Consider the following 19,507-nt stretch of genomic DNA (forward strand, 5'->3'; position numbering starts at 1 on the left):
TTCCTATGGAAACTAAGTTGTAACTATAACTATCTACTGGCGACCGCCAGTAGATAATATATATATAGTGATATAGGTAACCTATATCACAGTAAGGGGTGCATGCACCACCTTACCCAGGCTGCAGTAGCAGACCTGTGGTGTCATTTTGGGTGACTTTCCAGGAGTGGCATAATACATGCTTCAGCCCATGGTAGGCCTCTGGGGTACCTATGCAGTGGGTACATAGTATACCATATACTAGGGACTTATAAGGGCACCTCAGATCCAATCTGAACTGCACCTAAAGTACATGCAATCAATTTAGAGAGGAAGCAGCTAGGCTGGGGCCCTGAATAGCAGGGCCCCAGCCAGAGTAAAGTCGAAAAACAGTGAAACACCAGCAAAAAGTGGGGGTAAACATGTGAAGCAGATCCTACTCTCCTACTAGAGGAATGCAGAAAGAGGCAAGAGAGGTAAAGAAAGAAGCAACAGTGGTGCAGAAGGAGGCAAGAGAACTGCAGAAAGAGGCAAGAGAGTTGAAGAAACAGGCAATAGAGGTGCAGAAAAAGGGAACAGGGGTACAAAAAGAGGCGAGAGAGGTGCAGAAAGAGGGAAGAGGGGTGCAAAAAGAAGCAAGAGAAGTGCGGAAAAAAGCAAGAGAAGTGAGAAAAGTGAGAAGGAGGCAAGAGAGTTGCAGAAACTGGCAAAAGGGGTACAGAAAGAGGCAATAGGGCTGCAGAAAGAGGCAAGAGAGGAGCAGAAACAGGCAAGAGCGGTGCACAAAGAGGGAAGAAGGGTGCAGAAAGAGGCAAGAGGGGTGCAGAAATAGGCAAAAGAGTTGCAGAAACAGGAAAAAGTTGTGCATAAAGAAGCAAGGGCAGTGCAGAAAGAACCAACAGAGGTGCAGAAGGAGGCAAGAGGGGTGCATAAAGAAGCAAGATAGTTACAGAAACAGGCAAAAGTGGTACAGAAAGAGGCAAAAGGGCTGCAGAAAGAGGCAAGAGAGGAGCAGAAACAGGCAAGAGCGGTGCACAAAGAGGGAAGAAGGGTGCAGAAAGAGGCAAGTGAGGTGCAGAAAGAAGCAAGCGAAGTGCAGAAACAATCAACAGAGGTGCAGAAAGAGGCAGGAGGGGTGCAGAAAGAGGCAAGAGAAGTACAGAATGAAGCAACAGAGGTACATACAGAGGCAAGAGAAGTGCAGAAAAAGGCAATAGAGTTGCAGAAATAGGCAAAAGAGGTGCAGAAAGAGTAGTGCAGACAGAGGCACGAGTGGTGCAGATAGAGGGAAGAGGGGTACAGAAAGAGACAAGAGGGGTGCAGAAATTTGCAAGAGCGGTACAGAAAGAAGCAAGACCAGTGCAGAGAGAATGAATGGAGGTGCAGAAGGAGATAAGAAGGGTGCAGGAAGAGGCAAGAGGGATGCAGACACTTGTAAGAAAGGTGCAGAAAGAAGCAAGAGCAGTGCAGAAAGAACCAACAGAGGTGCAGAAACAGAAAAGAGGGGTGCAGAAAGAGGCAAGTGAAGTGCAGAAAGAGGCAATAGAGAACCAACAGAGGTGCAGAAACAGACAATGGGGTGCAGAAAGAGGCAATAGAGGTGCAGAAAGAGGGACAGAGGGTACATAAAGAGGCAAGAGGGGTACAGAAAAAAGCAATAGAAGTACAGATAGAAGCAAGAGATGTGCAGAAAGAAGCAACAGAGGTGCAGAAAGAACCAAGAGGGGTGCAGAAAAAAGCAAGAGAAGTGCAGAAAGAAGCAACAGAGGTGCAGAAGGAGGCAAGAGAAGTGCAGAAAGAGGCAAGAGAGTTGCAGAAACAGGCAATAGAGGTACAGAAAGAAGCAAGAGCATAGCAGAAAGAACCAAAAGAGGTGCAGAAGGAGGCAAGAGGGATGCAGAAAGAGGCAAGAGGGGTGCAGAAATTTGCAAGGGAGGTCCAGAAAGAAGCAAGAGCAATGCAGAAAGAACAAACCGTGGTGCAGAAAGAGACAAAAGGGGTGCAGTAAGAGGAATGAGAAGTGCAGAAAGAAGCAACAGAGGCGCAAAAGGAGGCAAGAGAACTGCATAAAGAGGTAAGCCAGTTGCAGAAACAAGCAAAAAAGGTGCAAAAAAAGGGAACGGATTACAGAAAGAGGCAAGGGAGGTTCAGAAAGAGGGAAGAAGTGTTCAGAAAGAGGCAAGAGGAGAGCAAAAAGAAGTAAGGGAACTGCAGAAAGAAGCAAGAGAAGGGCAGAAAGAGGCAGGAGAGTTGCAGAAACAGGCAAAAGAGATGCAAAAAAGCAAGAACAGTGCATAAAGAACCAACAGAGTTGCAGAAGGAGGTAAAATGGTTGCAGAAAGAGGCAAGAGATTTGCAGAAACCGGCAAAAGAGGTCCATAAAGAAGCAAGAGCAGTGTAAAAAGAACCAACAGAGATGCAGAAGGAGGCAAGAGGAACGCAGAAAGAAGCAAGAGAGTTGCAAAAAAAGGCAAAAGAGGTGCAGAAACAGGCAATAGGGGTGCATAAAGAGGCAAGAGAGGTGCAGAAACAGGCAAGAGTGTTGTACAAAGAGGGAAGAAGGCTACAGAGAGAGGCAAGTGAGCTGCAGAAAGAAGCACGAGAGGTGCAGAAACAAGCAAGAGAAGTGCAGAAACAAGCAACAGAGATGCAGAAAGAGGCAAGAGGGGTGCAGAAAGAGGCAAGAGAAGTGTTGAATGAAGCAACAGCGGTATACAAAGAGGCCAGAGAAGTGCATAAAGAAGCAACATTGGTGCAGAAGGAGGCAAGAGAAGTGCAGAAAGAGGCAAGAGAGTTACAGAACAGGCAAAGGAGGTGCAAAAATAAGCAAGAGCAGAGCAGAAAGAACCAAAAGAGGTGCAGAAGGAGGCAAGAGAGATGCAGAAAGAAGCAAGAGGGGTGCAGAAATTTGCAAGAGAGGTCCAGAAAGAAGCAAGAGCAGTGCAGAAAGAACCAACAGTGCTGCAGAAAGAGACAAGAGGGGTGTAGAAGCAAGAGCAATGCAGAAAGAGCAAACCGTGGTGCAGGAAGAGACAAGAGAGGTGCAGTAAGAGGAATAAGAAGTGCAGAAAGAAGCAACAGAGGCGCAGAAGGAGGCAAGAGAACTGCATAAAGAGGTAAGAGAGTTGCAGTAAAAGGCAAGAAAGGTACTTCTGCAAGGGAGGTGCAGAAAGAGGGAAGAAGGGTGCAGAAAGAAGCAAGAGGAGTGCAAAAAGTAGCAAGAGAACTACATAAAGAAACAAGAGAGGTGCAGAAACAGACAAGAGGGGTGCAGAAAGAGGCAAGAGAAGTGCAGAAAGAGGCAATAGAGACCAAACAGAGGTGCAGAAACAGACAACGGGGTGCAGAAAGAGGCAATAGAGGTGCAGAAAGAGGGACAGAGGGTACAGAAAGAGGCAAGAGGTGTGCATATAGAAGCAACAGAGGTGCAGAAAGAACCAAGAGGGGTACAGAAAAGGGCAAGAGAAGTGCAGAAAGAAGCAACAGAGGTGCAGAAGGAGGCAAGAGAAGGGCAGAAAGATGCAAGAGAGTTGCATAAACAGGCACAAGAGGTGCAAAAAAGCAAGAGCAGTGCAGAAAGAACCAACAGAGGTGAAGAAGGAGGTAAGAGGGGTGCAGAAAGAAGCAATAGAGTTGCAGAACCAGGCAAAAGGGGTGCATAAAGAGGCAATGGCGTGCAGAAAGAGGCACAAGAGATGCAGAAACAGGCAAGAGAGTTTCACAAAGAGGGAAGACAGGCACAGAAAGAAACAAGAGCATAGCAGAAAGAACCAAAAGAGGGGCAGAAGGAGGCAAGAGGGATGCAGAAAGAGGCAAGAGGGGTGCAGACATTTGCAAGGGAGGTCCAGAAAGAAGCAAGAGCAATGCAGAAAGAACAAACTGTGGTGCAGAAAGAGACAAAAGGTGTGCAGTAAGAGGAATGAGAAGTGCAGAAAGAAGCAACAGAGGTGCAAAAGGAGGCAAGAGAACTGCATAAAGAGGTAAGCCAGTTGCAGAAACAAGGAAAAAAGGTGCAAAAAGGGAACGGGTTACAGAAAGAGGCAAGGGAGGTTCAGAAAGAGGGAAGAAGTGTACAGAAAGAGGCAAAAGGAGTGCAAAAAGAAATAAGGGAACTGAAGAAAGAAGCAAGAGAAGGGCAGAAAGAGGCAGGAGAGTTGCAGAAACAGGCAAACGAGATGCAAAAAAGCAAGAGCAGTGCAGAAAGAACCAACAGAGGTGCAGAAGGAGGTAAAATGGTTGCAGAAAGAGGCAAGAGATTTGCAGAAACCGGCAAAATAGGTCCATAAAGAAGCAAGAGCAGTGTAGAAAGAACCAACAGAGATGCAGAAGGAGGCAAGAGGAACGCAGAAAGAAGCAAGAGAGTTGCAAAAAAAGGCAAAAGAGGTGCAGAAACAGGCAATAGGGGTGCATAAAGAGGCAAGAGAGGTGCAGAAACAGGCAAGAGAGTTGCACAAAGATGGAAGAAGGGTACATAGAGAGGCAAGTGAGCTGCAGAAAGAACCACGAGAGGTGCAGAAACAAGCAAGAGAAGTGCAGAAACAAGCAACATTGGTGCAGAAGGAGGCAAGAGAAGTGCAGAAAGAGGCAAGAGAGTTGCAGAACAGGCAAAGGAGGTGCAAAAATAAGCAAGAGCAGAGCAGAAAGAACCAAAAGAGGTGCAGAAGGAGGCAAGAGGGATGCAGAAAGAAGCAAGAGGGGTGCAGAAATTTGCAAGAGAGGTCCAGAAAGAAGCAAGAGCAGTGCAGAAAGAACCAACAGTGCTGCAGAAAGAGACAAGAGGGGTGTAGAAGCAAGAGCAATGCAGACAGAGCAAACCGTGGTGCAGAAAGAGACAAGAGAGGTGCAGTAAGAGGAATACGAAGTGCAGAAAGAAGCAACAGAGGCGCAGAAGTAGGCAAAAGAACTGCATAAAGAGGTAAGAGAGTTGCAGTAAAAGGCAAGAAAGGTACTTCTGCAAGGGAGGTGCAGAAAGAGGGAAGAAGGGTGCAGAAAGAAGCAAGAGGAGTGCAAAAAGTAGCGAGAGAACTACATAAAGAAACAAGAGAGGTCCAGAAACAGACAAGAGGGGTGCAGAAAGAGGCAAGAGAAGTGCAGAAAGAGGCAATAGAGAACAAACAGAGGTGCAGAAACAGACAAAGGGGTGCAGAAAGAGGCAATAGAGGTGCAGAAAGAGGGACAGAGGGTACAGAAAGAGGCAAGAGGTGTGCAGATAGAAGCAACAGAGGTGCAGAAAGAACCAAGAGGGGTACAGAAAAAGGCAAGAGAAGTGCAGAAAGAAGCAACAGAGGTGCAGAAGGAGGCAAGAGAAGGGCAGAAAGAGGCATGAGAGTTGCATAAACAGGCACAAGAGGTGCAAAAACGCAAGAGCAGTGCAGAAAGAACCAACAGAGGTGCAGAAGGAGGAAAGAGGGGTGCAGAAAGAAGCAATAGAGTTGCAGAACCAGGCAAAAGGGGTGCAGAAAGAGGCAATGGGGTGCAGAAAGAGGCACGAGAGATGCAGAAACAGGCAAGAGAGTTGCACAAAGAGGGAAGACAGGTACAGAAAGAGGCAAGTGAGGTTCAGAAAGAAGGAAGAGAGGTGCAGAAAGAAGCAAGAGAAGAGCAGAACCAAGCAACAGAGGTGCTGAAAGAAGAAAGAGGGGTGCAGAAAGAAGCAAGAGAAGTGTTGAATGAAGCAATAGCGGTACAGAAAGAGGCAAGAGTGTGAGAAGTTGGCCTGATATATGCTGTTCACTAGTTATAGTGGGCACCTTGTGGCAGTCCAAACAACCCCTATTGGTTATAGGTTAAAGACAACCTTTATTGAAAGCTATCCTGGTGGTAGCTATGGAGAGCAGCCTTCAGGCTAAGTCTTGAAGGAATGTAAAACAGCTTGTTTTACCAGTCTATAATCTCTTGAGTTCCTAAAGGAAAGATATCCACACCAGGTATATATGTACAATATATGTATTTATTACTAAACACACCCTCCTAGTCTCCTCATGAGACTAGAGGTCAAAACACATAACTTACACTTCAATAATCACAGTAAAATAGCACAAATACACGTCAGGCTCTAGGGGCGAGCCAAACTATATACTAAAATAGTGGTATAAGAACCACGACTTAACTAGACACAAGACCTAGAGCCTGTAGAATCATGCATAGGTGTCTTTTGGTTTCGGTCGCGTCGTCGATTTTAATGGGAGCTGGCAAGAAGTGCTGCTGCAATGAAGATGCAATGAGTCCGAAGAGATCCAAGCCTGGATTGAATATGAGAAGAACCTGAAAGCAGAGGGGACAGAGTCTGGGTCACTAGCTAGTGACCAGGAAGGCGATGGACAGATGCCCACCGATATCGGGTGATTTCAGGTGAAAGAGGTGAAGCTTGACTCTTCAGCCACGAGGACCAGGAGGTATTGAGGACAACCAGGAGCTGGATTTGAGCTGCCCCACGTAGGATGTCGAGTGCTGCAGCCTTGGTGCCCCGATTGGATACAACAAGCCTTGGCAACAGCAACCCATGCAGAAACGAGAAAGATGCTTCATTGGAGACCAGCAAGATCTGGGGGACTCACCACTTGGTAAGGAGTTGGGGCACATCTGGAGCAACCAAAGAAGCCCAAGGAAATTCAAAGTTACCCCCTCAGGGACCCACCAGTCAACAGACCAGGGATCGCGAAGGGACCTCGAGATGAAATACAAAATGGCGGCCCACGGTTCACTCGGAATGACTAGGCCAACAATCTTCCCTGGATTCAGTGCTCAAGGTGGGGCTACAAGTCAGTCCAAGCACAACTTCAGAAAATGTCGAGAAGTCAATGCACTTGCAGAAATGCACGGTGACCAGGAGTTCCGGTTTCACGCTACTCACGATGGCTGCGGATCTCAGCTTTTTTGGAGACTCGGGTCGGCCTCTGAGATGTCTGAAAATCCTCTTCCTGGGCTGCAAATACTTCGGAGTCCGGCAGGAGCTTTGGAAATGCAGACCGGCAAATTGCTTAGTTGGTGCATGCCAAGCAGGGGAGTCACTCCTTGACCCCAAGGGAGATTTCTTCAGTCCTCTGGTCTTGAGCAGAGCGTCGAAGGTCCAGTATTTGGCTTCAGAGTTTCATACAGGGTAATCTAAAGTTCTGGTTACAGAGGTTCCTTACTTATTCCTAAGGAAGGGGTTGGACTAGCTCTGGGGACCCACGTATGGGAGGGTTTGGAAAAAGGGGTGGCTACACCCATTTCCTTTGTCCAGTTTCACGCCAGAGCAGGGGCCGGAAGGCCCTGACCTGGTCTGAGCTGGACTATGCACAGGGACACCAAATGTGCCCCCAGTGCAGGACTTCAAAGCACTCAGAGAGTGCTCCCACCCAGCCCCAACACACATAATCCTGTCTGTCTGGGAGGTGGTTACACCTCCCTGTGACAGGAAACCAATTGTCCAGGCCTCCTCTGCCGGAGTTTCGGTCAGCAGTAGGAGGCCAGACTTGTGTCTGTGGCTGCAGCATCCATTTTGTGATGCCAGGGCTCTATTAAGTTTCTACCGGGTATACCAGTGCTGCCATGTTTCTCCCTCTAGAACGATGGGATCATACTCCCACACCACTTACTGGTGTAGGGGTATGATTCTAAGGTGTTTCACACCAAACACAACATCTTTCCGTGCATCTAGTCCAAAGTTAGCATTTACCGTTTGGTTATAATGCACTTAAGAGTATATGGTCAGGCTGCACTACTGACAACCCCCAAGAAGAGATTCCGAAGGCTGCAGATTGGCTCAGCTCATGCCTGGGCACCCCCTCATATATAACCAAGCACCCTGCCTTCTTGATTGATAAGGCCTGCCATAGGGGTGACTGATAGGTTTGTATGTGCAGTATATGGTGAGATATAGTGAACCTATATCTCAATAAGGGGTGAATTCACCACCTTACCCAGGCTGCAGTAGCAGACCTCTGGTGTCATTTTAGGTGGCTTTCCAGGGTTGGCATAATACATGATTCAGCCCCTGGTAGGCCTCTGTGGTACCTGTGCCCTGGGTACATAGTATACCATACACTAGGGACTTATAAAGGCACTCCAGATCCAATCTGAACTGTACGTAAAGTACATGCAATCAATTTAGAGAGGAAGCAGCTAGGCTGGGGCCCTGAATAGCAGGGTCCCAGCCAGACCAAAGTCGAAAAACAGTGAAACACCAGCAAAAAGTGGGGGTAAACATGTGAAGCAGATCCTACTCTCCTACAAAGAGAAGAGCAGAAAAAGGCTAGAGTTGCAGAAACAGGCAAAAGTGCGGTGAAAAAAGGGAACTGGGGTGCAGACAGAGGCAAGAGAGATGCAGAAAGAGGGAAGAGGGGTGCAGAAAGAGACAAGAGGGGTGCTGAAATTTGCAAGAGAGGTGCAGAAAGAAGCAAAACCAGTGCAGAGAGAATTAACAGAGGTGCAGAAGGAGGCAACAAGGGTGGAGGAATAGGCAAGAGGAATGCAGAAACTTGCAAGAGAGGTGCAGAAAGAAGCAAGAGCTGTGCAGAAAGAACCAACTGAGGTGCAGAAACTGACAAGAGAAGTGCAGAAAGAAGCAACAGAGGTGCAGAAGAAGGCAAGAGAACTGCAGAAAGAGAGTTGCAAAAACAGGCAAGAGAGGTGCATAAAAAGGGACCAGGGGTGTAGAAAGAGGCAATAGAGCTGCAGAAAGAGGGACAAAGGGTACAGAAAGAGGCATGAGGTGTGCAAAAAGAAGCAGGAGAAGTACAGAAAGAAACAAGAGATGTGCAGAAAGAAGCAATAGAGGTGCAGAAAGAACCAAGAGGGGTACAGAAAATGGCAAGAGAAGTGCAGAAAGAAGCAACAGAGGTGCAGAATGAGGCAAGAGACGTGCAGAAAGAGGCAGGAGAATTGCAGAAACTGGCACAAGTTGTGCAGAAAGAAGCAAGAGCGAGCAGAAAGAACCAACAGGGGTGCAGAAGGAGGCAAGAGGGATGCAGAAAGAGGCAAGAGGGGTGCAGAAATGTGCGAGAGGTCCAGAAAGAAGGAAGACCAGTGCAGAAAAAACCAACAGTGGTGCAGAAAGAGGCAAGAGGGGTGCAGAAAGAGGGACAAAGGGTACAGAAAGAGGCATGAGGTGTGCAAAAAGAAGCAGGAGAAGTACAGAAAGAAACAAGAGATGTGCAGAAAGAAGCAATAGAGGTGCAGAAAGAACCAAGAGGGGTACAGAAAATGGCAAGAGAAGTGCAGAAAGAAGCAACAGAGGTGCAGAAGGAGGCAAGAGACGTGCAGAAAGAGGCAGGAGAATTGCAGAAACTGGCACAAGTTGTGCAGAAAGAAGCAAGAGCGAGCAGAAAGAACCAACAGAGGTGCAGAAGGAGGCAAGAGGGATGCAGAAAGAGGCAAGAGGGGTGCAGAAATTTGTGAGAGGTCCAGAAAGAAGGAAGACCAGTGCAGAAAAAACCAACAGTGGTGCAGAAAGAGGCAAGAGGGGGTGCAGAAAGAGGCATGAGAAGTGCAGAAAGAAGCAACAGGTGCGCAGTTGGAGGCAAGAGAACTGCATAAAGAGGCAAGAGAGTTGCAGAAACAGGCAATAGAGGTGCAGAAAAAGGGTACAGGGTTACAGAAAGAGGCACAAGAGGTGCAGAAAGAGGGAAGAAGGGTGCAGAAAGAGGCAAGAGGGGTGCAAAAGAAGCAAGAAACAATTCACTCTGCCTGCCAAGGAGGAAAACCACTACTTGCAGATTAAAAATTGGGTGCAGCAACCTTTGGTGCGGCTGGCCACCATCAGAGACCAGCTCCCCATAGAGAAATTTGGCAAGTCTGGGTCCACCTCAAAGGGGTGCATTTCTTTCCTGTATTCCCTTAATCAGGCACTGGGCCCCAGAGCGACCCCACAACATAAACACTTTTCGGACTCTATCCTGAACACTACTGTAGTTGAAAAAGAGTGGGAGTGTTTATGTAGCAATATCACTGTTACAAATTGGGGTCTCTAGTTGGCACAGGTAGGTACTTGTGACAAATAGGGACCCGCTCCTCTAGTCAGGGTAAGGGGGTACACTCCTAAAATAACCCCTGCTCACTCCCTTGGTAGCTTGGCACGAGCAGACAGGCTTATCTCAGAGGCAGTGTGTAAAGCATTTGTGAACACATACAGTAATCAAGTGACAACACTACAGATGGACACCACACCAGTTTTATATAAAAAATAAATATTCTCTATATAGATTAAACACAAGACCATAAACGACAAAAATCCACAATACTGTTACTTAAAAATGGTAGTATTTAGCTTAATTCTCTTTAGTTCTTAAATGCGACACTTTAAGTCAATGTACCTTTAGATGTGACACGCAGGGCAACAAAAGTGTTGCAACAATGTTGATGCGATGAAAGTTTGGAGCAAAGAAATAAAGACGTGAAGATCTTCCTGATGCGGCACACTTCTACGATGTTGCGAGAGATCTCGGCTCGATGCGTCAGCTGCAGAGGCGACACCCTTGTCCAGTGATGCGACGACAGCGGCTTTGGCGGGGACACGCTTCTCCGTGGATGCGAGGCGCTTTTCTTGATACGGTGCAATACGACAGCTACAGTGGCGACATCCAAGATGCGACGGCAGCAGCAGCGACGGCAACATGCTTCTTCCTCGATGTGAGACACTTCTCGTGATGCGGTGTGATGCGATAGCCCCAGCGGCTGCGAAGGCGACACGCTTCTTCGGCGTTGCGAGTCGCTTCTCTCGATGCGGTGCAATACGACAGCTACAGCGGCGACATCCAAGATGCGATGGCAGCGACGGTAACACACTTCTTCCTCTTGAGTCGCGCTTCCAGCTCCTTGCGATACGCAGTCCCTCAGAAGGCCCAAAACAGCAGCAGGCACTTCCAAAGAACTCTTGGGGAGCTGGTGGTTGAAGTCTGTTGTCCCTGAGACTTCAGCAGGAGGCAAGCTCTTCTCTCAAGCCCTTGGAGATCCTTACAAGTTGAAATAAGCACACAAAGTCTCTTCTCCTTCATTTGGCAGTCAGGCAAACCACTGCAGGCCAATCCTCCAAGCAGCACTTCAGCTTAGGGATAGTCTATCCTCAGTATCTTCAGGTTCTGCTCCTCAGTAGAGGTTTCTTCTTGTTCAAAAAGTGATGTTATACGCCAAAATCCTTAGATCTCTTGGCAGAGGGGCCTTTGCCTAGTCCAAACCAGTTCTGGTCAGTCCTGGAGCACTTTGTTTACATGACTCCTTCTTTCCTTTCAGAGTGCAGGGCAGAGAAATCAGACGCACCACAGGGGGTGGAGCCAGCATTGTGGAGGGAAGGCACGGCCCTATTCAGGTCCCAGGTGCAACTCCTCCCTCCCATCTAGATGCAGATCTCTCTATTCACCACTGGGCTACATCGTCCTGTCTCCTGGAATTCCCTAGCCCTGTCACTCAAACTCCAGACAAGCAATACACAGCCTAGTGGGTGCACTTGCCCAGTCAGCATGACAGTACCAGACTGCACGCAGGCTCTGCAATGGCAGGCCATAGACACACTTTTACAGGCTGCTTCTGTGGGTGGCACAACCAGTGCTGCAAGCCCACCAGCAGCATTTGGATTACCAGCCCTGGGCACTCCTGGTGCACTGACAGGTAAAGCAAACCGGCCAATTATGGAAACGCTAATTCATACATCAATTTACAATAGGGAGAGCATATGCACTTTAGCACTGGTCAGCAGTGGTAAAGTGCCCAGAGTCATAAAACAGCCAACAACAGGTCAGAAAAAATAGAGGAGGAAGGCAAAAAGTTCAGGGATGACCCTGCAAAAAGGGCCAAGTCCAAATATCACCAAATTCAACCACTCGATGTTCCTTAGAGAGGCACACTACAAAATCATGTACGATTGGTTCCTATACCCCCAGAAACTGCATAAGATCTTTCCCAACTCTTCTGATAGGTGCTGGTGGGGGTGTGGTTTGCTGGGCGACTTTCACCATATCTGTTGGGACTGCCCCTCCATTGAGCCTTTTTTGGAAAGAGATTTTGTCCCAAATCAAACTCATTCTAGGTTAAGCAATCTCGAACTCACTGGAACACACATTGCTGGGGGTAAGAGATCCAGCCCTGAAACGTCAAACACATGGAGACAGATCGGTGATGTGGCTCTGCCTGGGGGCAACAAAAATGGCAATAGCTGCCGCAAGGAAAAAACAAGAGACAACATCATTAACTCAATGGCACGCGTGACTGTGGAGGGCGCTGGCTTTGGAACGCATGACTGACATAGTGGAAGACTCCAGGAAAGGGTTCTAATATATATGGGCCCCGTTGGTGGGCTATTTGTCGGAAGGGCGCCACACGGCTGAGAGCCCTCAATATATTTCATATATAAAGTCACAGCGGCATAGACAGGGGCTTGTATTTAGGAAGGTGCCTCTCCCTTGGGTCAGAAGCCCTCCTCTCCTGACCACCAAAATAACTTACACACCATGACATCACGGTTCTATTGTTGTTCTTTTTTATATTAGGTTTTCTTTTGCTCCTCTTCTTTGCGGTATGGTTGACACACAGCTACAGGATCCCAATTGTGACATGCTTCAACTGAGCCTACAAGTAGGCCTGGCACGCCAAAGATCTTGTGAACGAGCTGTAACCCTCATGCGATATCTGTAACTCTTGGCATGCAAGGACACTATAACAATTGTGCAATATCTCTGTGTTGATTTTGAAACTCAATAAAATGAATTTGAAATAAAGAGGCAAGAGAGTTGCAGAAACAGGCAAGAAAGGTCCAGAAAAAGGGAACAGGGGTGCAGAAAGAGGCAAGGGAGGTGTAGAAAGAGGGAAAAGGGGTGCAGAAAGAGGCAAGAGGAGTACAAAAAGAAGCAAGAGAACTGCAGAAAGAAGCAACAGAAGGGCAGAAAGAGGCTAGAGAGTTGCAGAAACAGGCAAAAGAGGTGCAAATAAAGCAAGAGCAGTGCAGAAAAAACCAACAGAGGTGCAGAAGGAGGTAAGAGGGTTACAGAAAGAGGCAAGAGATTTGCAGAAACCGGCAAAAGAGGTCCATAAAGAAGAAAGCAAAACCAAAGAGGATAATGGGCGGAGTGTTGAACATTGCAAGCACTCACCCCCAGTCAACTGATCTGGGTTTAATCCATCATCATTCTTTAGCTCACTCCGCCACCCCAGTTCAGACATGGCCACATGCAAATCAGTCTGACCCTGTGCCTCATGGGAACAGTCTAGCCCGAACTGCCAAGCCATTTCTTTCCTGGACTGGAAACAAGCATCCGGGGACCGGTGTCTGGCTAATCAGCCGTCATCAGCCAGGCTAGCTTGAATCCAGTGGCAAAGTGAGCAAGGGACCTATGTCTGGGCAAAGCCTGCCAACTTAGGGAGAACAAAGCAAAACCAAAGGGGATGATGGACGGAGTGTTGAACATTACAAGCACTCACCCCCAGTCAATTGATCTGGGTTTAATCCATCATCATTCTTTAGCTCACTCCGCCACCCCAGTTCATAAAGAAGCAAGAGCAGTGCAGAAAAGAACCAAAATAGGTGCAGAAGGAGGCAAGAGGGGTGCAGAAAGAAGCAAGAGAGTTGCAGAAACAGGCAAAAAGGATGCAGAAAGAGGCAAGAAACATGCAGAAAGAGGCAAGAGAGGTGCACAAAGAGGGAAGAAGGGTGCAGCAAGAGGCAAGAGGGGTTCAGTAAGAAGCAAGAGAGGTGCAGAAAGAAGCAAGAGAAGTGCAGAAACAAGCAACAGAGGTGAAGAAAGGGGCAAGAGAGATGCAGAAAAAGGCAAGAGGGATACAGAAAGAGGCAAGTAAAGTACAGAAAGAAGCAATAGAGGTATGGAAAGAGGCAAAAGGGATGTAGAAAAATGCAAGAGAAGTGCAGAAAGAAGCAACAGAGGTACAAAAAGAGGCACGAGAAGGGCATAAAGAGGCAAGAGAGTTTCTGAAACAGGTAAATGAGGTGCAGAAAGAGGGAACACGGGTGCAGACAGAGACAAGAGAGGTGCAGAACGAAGCAAGCGTAGTACAGAGAGAATGAAAAGAGGTGCAGAAGGAGGCAAGAGGGGTGCAAAAAGAAGCAAGAGGGTATAGCAGAGTAGGATCTGCTTCACATGAGTACCCCCACTTTTTGCTGGTGTTTCACTGTTTTTGTGGAGAGGAAGCCTAGCTGCTTCCTCTCTAAAATGGTTTCCATGTACATTAGGTACATCTCTAATTGGATTCTGGAGTGCCTTATAAGTCCCTAGTATATGATATACTATGTACCCAGGGCATAGGTACCTCAGAGGCCTACCAGGGGCTAAAGCATGTATTATGCAACCCCTGGGAAGCACTCCAAAATGACACCACAGGTCTGCTACTGCAGCCTGGATAAGGTGGTGCATGCACCCCTTACTGTGGTATAAACTACCTATATCACTTCCATTGCACACACATATAAAACCTATAAGTCACTCCTATGGCAGGCCTTAACAATCCTGAAGGCAAAGTGCTTGGTTTTTATGTGAGAGGGTGCCCCTGCATGAGCAGAGCCCCTCTGCAGCGTTTGGAGTACCTCCTCTGATGCTGTTTGTGGTGCAGCCTGACCATATACTCTTAAGTGCATTATAACCTCGCGGTAAATGCTAACTTTGGACTGGCTGCACGGAAACATGTTGTGTTTGGTGTCAAACACTTTGGAATATTACCCCCCATTTCTGGCAGTGGGGGTAGCCTTCCAACCTTCTAGAGGGAAAGACATGTACCCACTGGTCTAACCGGTAAAGACTTTCAAGAGCCCTGGCATCACAAAATGGATGCCACTGCCACAGACACTGGTCTGGCCTCCTGCTGCTGACCGAATCTCTGGCAGGGAAACCTGGACAATAGGTTTCCTGTCACCGGGAGGTATAACCACCTCCCCAGACAGGCAGATGTGTATTGGGGTTGGGCGGGAGCACTCTCTGGTGCTTTGAAGTCCTGCACTGGGGGCACACTTGGTGTCCCTGTGCATAGTCCAGTTCAAACCGGTTGCAGGAGCTACCTGCCCCTGCTCTGGCACGAAACTGGACAAAAGAAATGGGTGTAACCACCCCTCTTTCCAAACCCTCCCATAGGTGGCTCCACAGAGTATGTCCAACCCCCTATCTTAGTATAAGTGTAGGAGCCCAGTCCTTGAGACTTTAGATTACCCTGGATGAAACTCTACAACATATATCCTGGACCTTCGACTTTCTATTTCAACCAGAAGACTGAAGAAATCTTCCTTGGGGTCAAGGAGTGAATCCCCTGCTTGGCAGGCACCAAAGAAGCAATTGTCCGGTCTGCAACTCTAAAGCTCCCGCCAGACTCTGAAGTCTTTGCATCACCAGAGGTAGATTTCCAGACTTCCCAAGGCTGCCCTGAGTCCACAGCAAAGCTGAGGCCCGTGGCTATCGTGGGTGACGTGGAACCATGACCCCTGGACACTGTGAACTTTTGCCAGTACATCATCTTCCTGGTCTTCCCCAAAGTTCTGCTTTGGGCTCCTAGTAGCCCCAGCCTTGAGAACCAACTGCTCTGAAGATCTCTGGCCTCCACTCCACGAGTGACCCGTGGGCCAGTTTCCAGTGCGACTGCTTGAGGCTCCTTCGCGATCGCTAGCCCGTTGGCTAGTGGGTCCCAACGAAGGCAACTCCTTTTCTGCTTGGGCTTTCCTGGTTGCTCCAGACGTGCCCTGAGTTACCCTTGCTGGGTGAGTCCCCCAGACCTTGTTAGCCCGCACCGACGTCTTTCTTTTATTTCCACTTGACTTGCCGTTGCCAAGGCTTGTTGGGTCCATTCTGGTCGCTGACACCACAGCACTCAACAGAATTTGTGAGCAGCTCTAATCCAATTCCTGGTCATTGTCGACGCCTCCTGGACCTCATGGCTGAAGAGTCAAGACACCCATCAACTCATCTGAAGCACCCGACATCTGTGGGCATTGGACTATCGTGCCCCTGGTGACTGGTATGTGACCCAGACTCTGTCCCCTCTGCTTTCAGGTTCCTTCCAGCCTCGATCCAGGCTTGGATCTCTTTGGACACTTCTTCTCTTCACGGCAGAGGCACTTCTTTGCCAGCTTCCATTGAAAACGACGCCGCAACCCAGCACCAAAAGACACCTATGCACCCGGCTTCCCTGGGTGAGGTAACACGAGTTCTCCAGTGCTCCCGTGGGTGTTGGCCCTAGACACCTCTAAGTCCATAAGGGTTTGCTTGTAGTCATCCTCTAAGTGTCCTTAATTTGCAATTTTCCAACCGTGACTTTCCCCATAGAAGTTAACGGCGATTCGCGCCTGTGTTCTAACACTGCACACGTCCCACGTGGGTCCCCTACATCACTACCTTGGGTGGTTCCTTGGGGCCCAAGCACTTCTAAAGACTCTAGGCCTTGTCTCTAGTTCAGTCGTGGTTCTTATACCACTTTGTTGGTATATGGTTTGGTACGCACCTAGGGCCCAAACGTGTATTTGTGCTTTTACTGTTGAATACTGACTTGTAACTTAAGTACTTCAAACTCCAGCCTCATAAAGAGACTAGAGGGGTGTGTTTTATCTTAAATACATATATTTTGAATATATACCTGGTGTGGTTGTCCTTTCATTTGGTCATTCCAGAGATTATAGACTGGTAAAACAAGCTGCTTTACATTCCTTCAAGACTTAGCCTGAAGGCTGCTCTCCATATCTACCACTAGGATAGCTTTCAATAAAGGTTGTCTTTAACCTATCACCATAAGGGGTTGTTTTGACTGGTACAGGGTGCAAACTTCAATTAGTGGACAGCATATACCAGGCCAACTTCTCACAGAGGGGTACAGAAATTTGCAAGACAGGTGCAGAAAGAAACAAGAGCAGTGCGGAAAGAACCAACATAGGTGCAGAAACAGACATGAGCGGTGCAGAAAGAGGCAAGCGAAGTGTAGAAAGAACCAACAGAGGTGGAGAAGGAGGCAACAGAACTGCAGTAAAAGGCAAGAGAGGTACAGAAACAGGCAAGAGAAGTGCGGAAAGAGGCAAGAGAAGTGCTGAAAGAAGCAACTAAGGGGTAAAAAGAAGCAAGAGAAGTGATAAAAGAGACAACAGAGTTGCAGCAAGAAACAGGAGAGGTGTAGAAAGAGGGGAGAAGGGTGCAGCAAGAGGGGTGCTGAAAGAAGCAATAGAGATGCAGAAAGAGGCAACAGTGGGACGCAAAGAGGCAAGACAGGTACAGAAACAGGTAAGAGCCGTAGAGAAAGAACCAACAGAGGTGCAGAAGGAGGCAAAAGGGGTGCAGAAAGAGGCAAGATGGTTACAGAAAGAGGTAAGATGAGTACAGAGAGAGGCAAGAGAGGTGCAGAAAGATGGAAGAAGGGTGCAGAAAGAGGCAATAGGGGTGCAAAAAGAAGCAAGAGATATACAGAAAGATGCAAGAGAAGTACAGAAAGAGGCAAGAGAGTTGCCAAAACAGGCAAAAGAGGTACAAAAAGAAGCAAGAGCAGTGCAGAAAGAACCAACAGAGGTACAGAAGGAGGCAAGGGGGTGCAGAAAGAGGTAAGAGAGTTGCAGAAAGAAGCAACAGAGGTACATAAAGAAGCAAGAGCAGTGCAGAGAGAACAAACAGTGGTGCAGTAGGAAGAAAGAGTGGTGCAGAAAGAAGCAAGAGAGTTATATAAACAGGCAAATGAGGTACAGAAAGAGGCAAGAGGGGTGCAGAAAGAGACAAGAGAGGTGCAGAAACAGGCAAGAGAAGTCCTGAAAGAGGGAAGAAGGGTGCAGAAAGAGGCAAGCGATGAGCTGAAAGAGGTAAGAGAAATGCAGAAACAGGCAAGATAGTTGTAGAAACAGGCAAAGGTTATTCAGAAAGAGGGAACAGGGGTGTAGACAGAGGCAAGAGAGGTGCAGAAAGAGGGAAGAGAGGTGCAGAAAGAGGCAAGAGGGGTGCAGAAATTTGCAAGAGAGGTGCAGAAAGAAGCATGAGCAGTGCAGAAAGAGCTAACAGAGGTCCAGAAGGAGGCAACAGAACTGCAGAAAGAGGTAAGAGAGTTACAGAAACAGGCAAGAGAGGTGCAGAAAAAGGCAACAGGGGTGAAAAAGAAGTGCAGAAAGAAGGAAAAATGGTGCAGAAAGAGGCAAGAGGGTTGCAGAAAGAAACAAGAGAAGTGCAGAAGGAGGCAACAATGGTGCAGAAAGAGGCAAGACAGGTACAGAAACAGGCAAGAGAAGTACAGAAAGAGGCAAGAGAAGTGCTGAAAGAAGCAACAAAGGGGCAGATAGAAGCAAGAGGAGTGATGAAAGAGACAGCAAAGTTGCAGAAAGAAACAAGAGAATTGTAGAAAGAGGGAAGAAGGGTGCAGAAAGAGGCAAGAGGGTTGCAGAAAGAAGCAAGAGAGGTGCAGAAAGAGGCAACAGTGGTACAGAAAGAGGCACGACAGGTACAGAAAATGGCAAGAGCAGTGCAGAAAGAACCACCAGAGGTACAGAAGGAGGCAAGAGGGGTGCTGAAAGAGGCAAGAGCGGTACCAGAAGAGTTAAGAGAAGTGCAGAAAGAAGCAAAAGAGGTGCTGAAAGAGGCAAGAGGGGTACAGAAAAGGCAAGAGAGGTGCAGAAAGAGGAAATAGAGGTGCACAAAGATGGAAGTAGGGTACAGAAAGAGGCAATAGGGGTGCAGAAAGAAGCAAGAAGGATGCAGAAACAAGCAAGAGAATTGCAGAAACAAGCAACAGAGAGGCAACAGTGGGGCAGAAAGAGGCAAGAAAGGTACTAAAGCAGGCAAGAGCAGTGCAGAAAGAACCAACAGAGGTGCAGAAGGAGGCAAAAGGGGTATAGAAAGAGGAAAGAGGGGTCCAGAAAGAGGCAAGAAAAGTACAGAAAGAAGCAGAAGAGGTGCAGAAAGAGGCAAGAGGGGTGCAGAAAGAGGCAAGAGAGATGTAGAATGAGGCAAGAGAGGTGCACAAAGAGGGAAGTAGGGTGTAGAAACAGGCAGTAGAGTTGCAGAAAGAAGCAAGAGAGGTTCAGAAAGAAACAAGAGGGGTGCAGAAAGAGGCAGGAAAGGTACAGAAAGAAGCAAGAGAGTTGTAGAAACAGGCAAGAGATGTGCAGAAACAAGCAACAGAGGTACAGAAAGAGGCAAGAGGGGTGAAGAAAGGGGCAAGAAAAGTGCAGAAAGAAGCAACATGAGAGTAGCAGAAAGAAACCAAAGGTGCAGAAAAAAACAAGAGACGTGCAGAAAGAGGCAAGTTAGGTGCAGAAAATGACAAGAGAGGTGCAGAAAGAGGCAAGAGAGGTGCAAAAAGATGCAAGAGAGGTGCAGAAACAGACAAGAGGGGTGAAGACTGAGGCCAGAGAATTACAGAAAGAAGCAACAGAGGTGCAGAAGGAGGCAAGATTACTGCAGAAAGAGGCAAAAGTACAGAAAGAAGCAAGAGGGGTACAGAAAAAGGCAATAAGAGGCAAAAGAGGTGCAGTAAGAGAAAAGAGGGGTGCAGAAAGAAGCAACAGAAGTGCAGAAGGAAGCAACAGAGGTGCAGAAAGTGGCAAGCGAGGTGCAGAAAGAAGGGAGGTGCAGAAAGCAGGAAAGATGTGTAGAATGAG

This window comes from Triturus cristatus, chromosome 6, assembly GCF_964204655.1.
Source record: "Triturus cristatus chromosome 6, aTriCri1.1, whole genome shotgun sequence".
NCBI classification, from domain to species: Eukaryota; Metazoa; Chordata; class Amphibia; order Caudata; family Salamandridae; genus Triturus; species Triturus cristatus.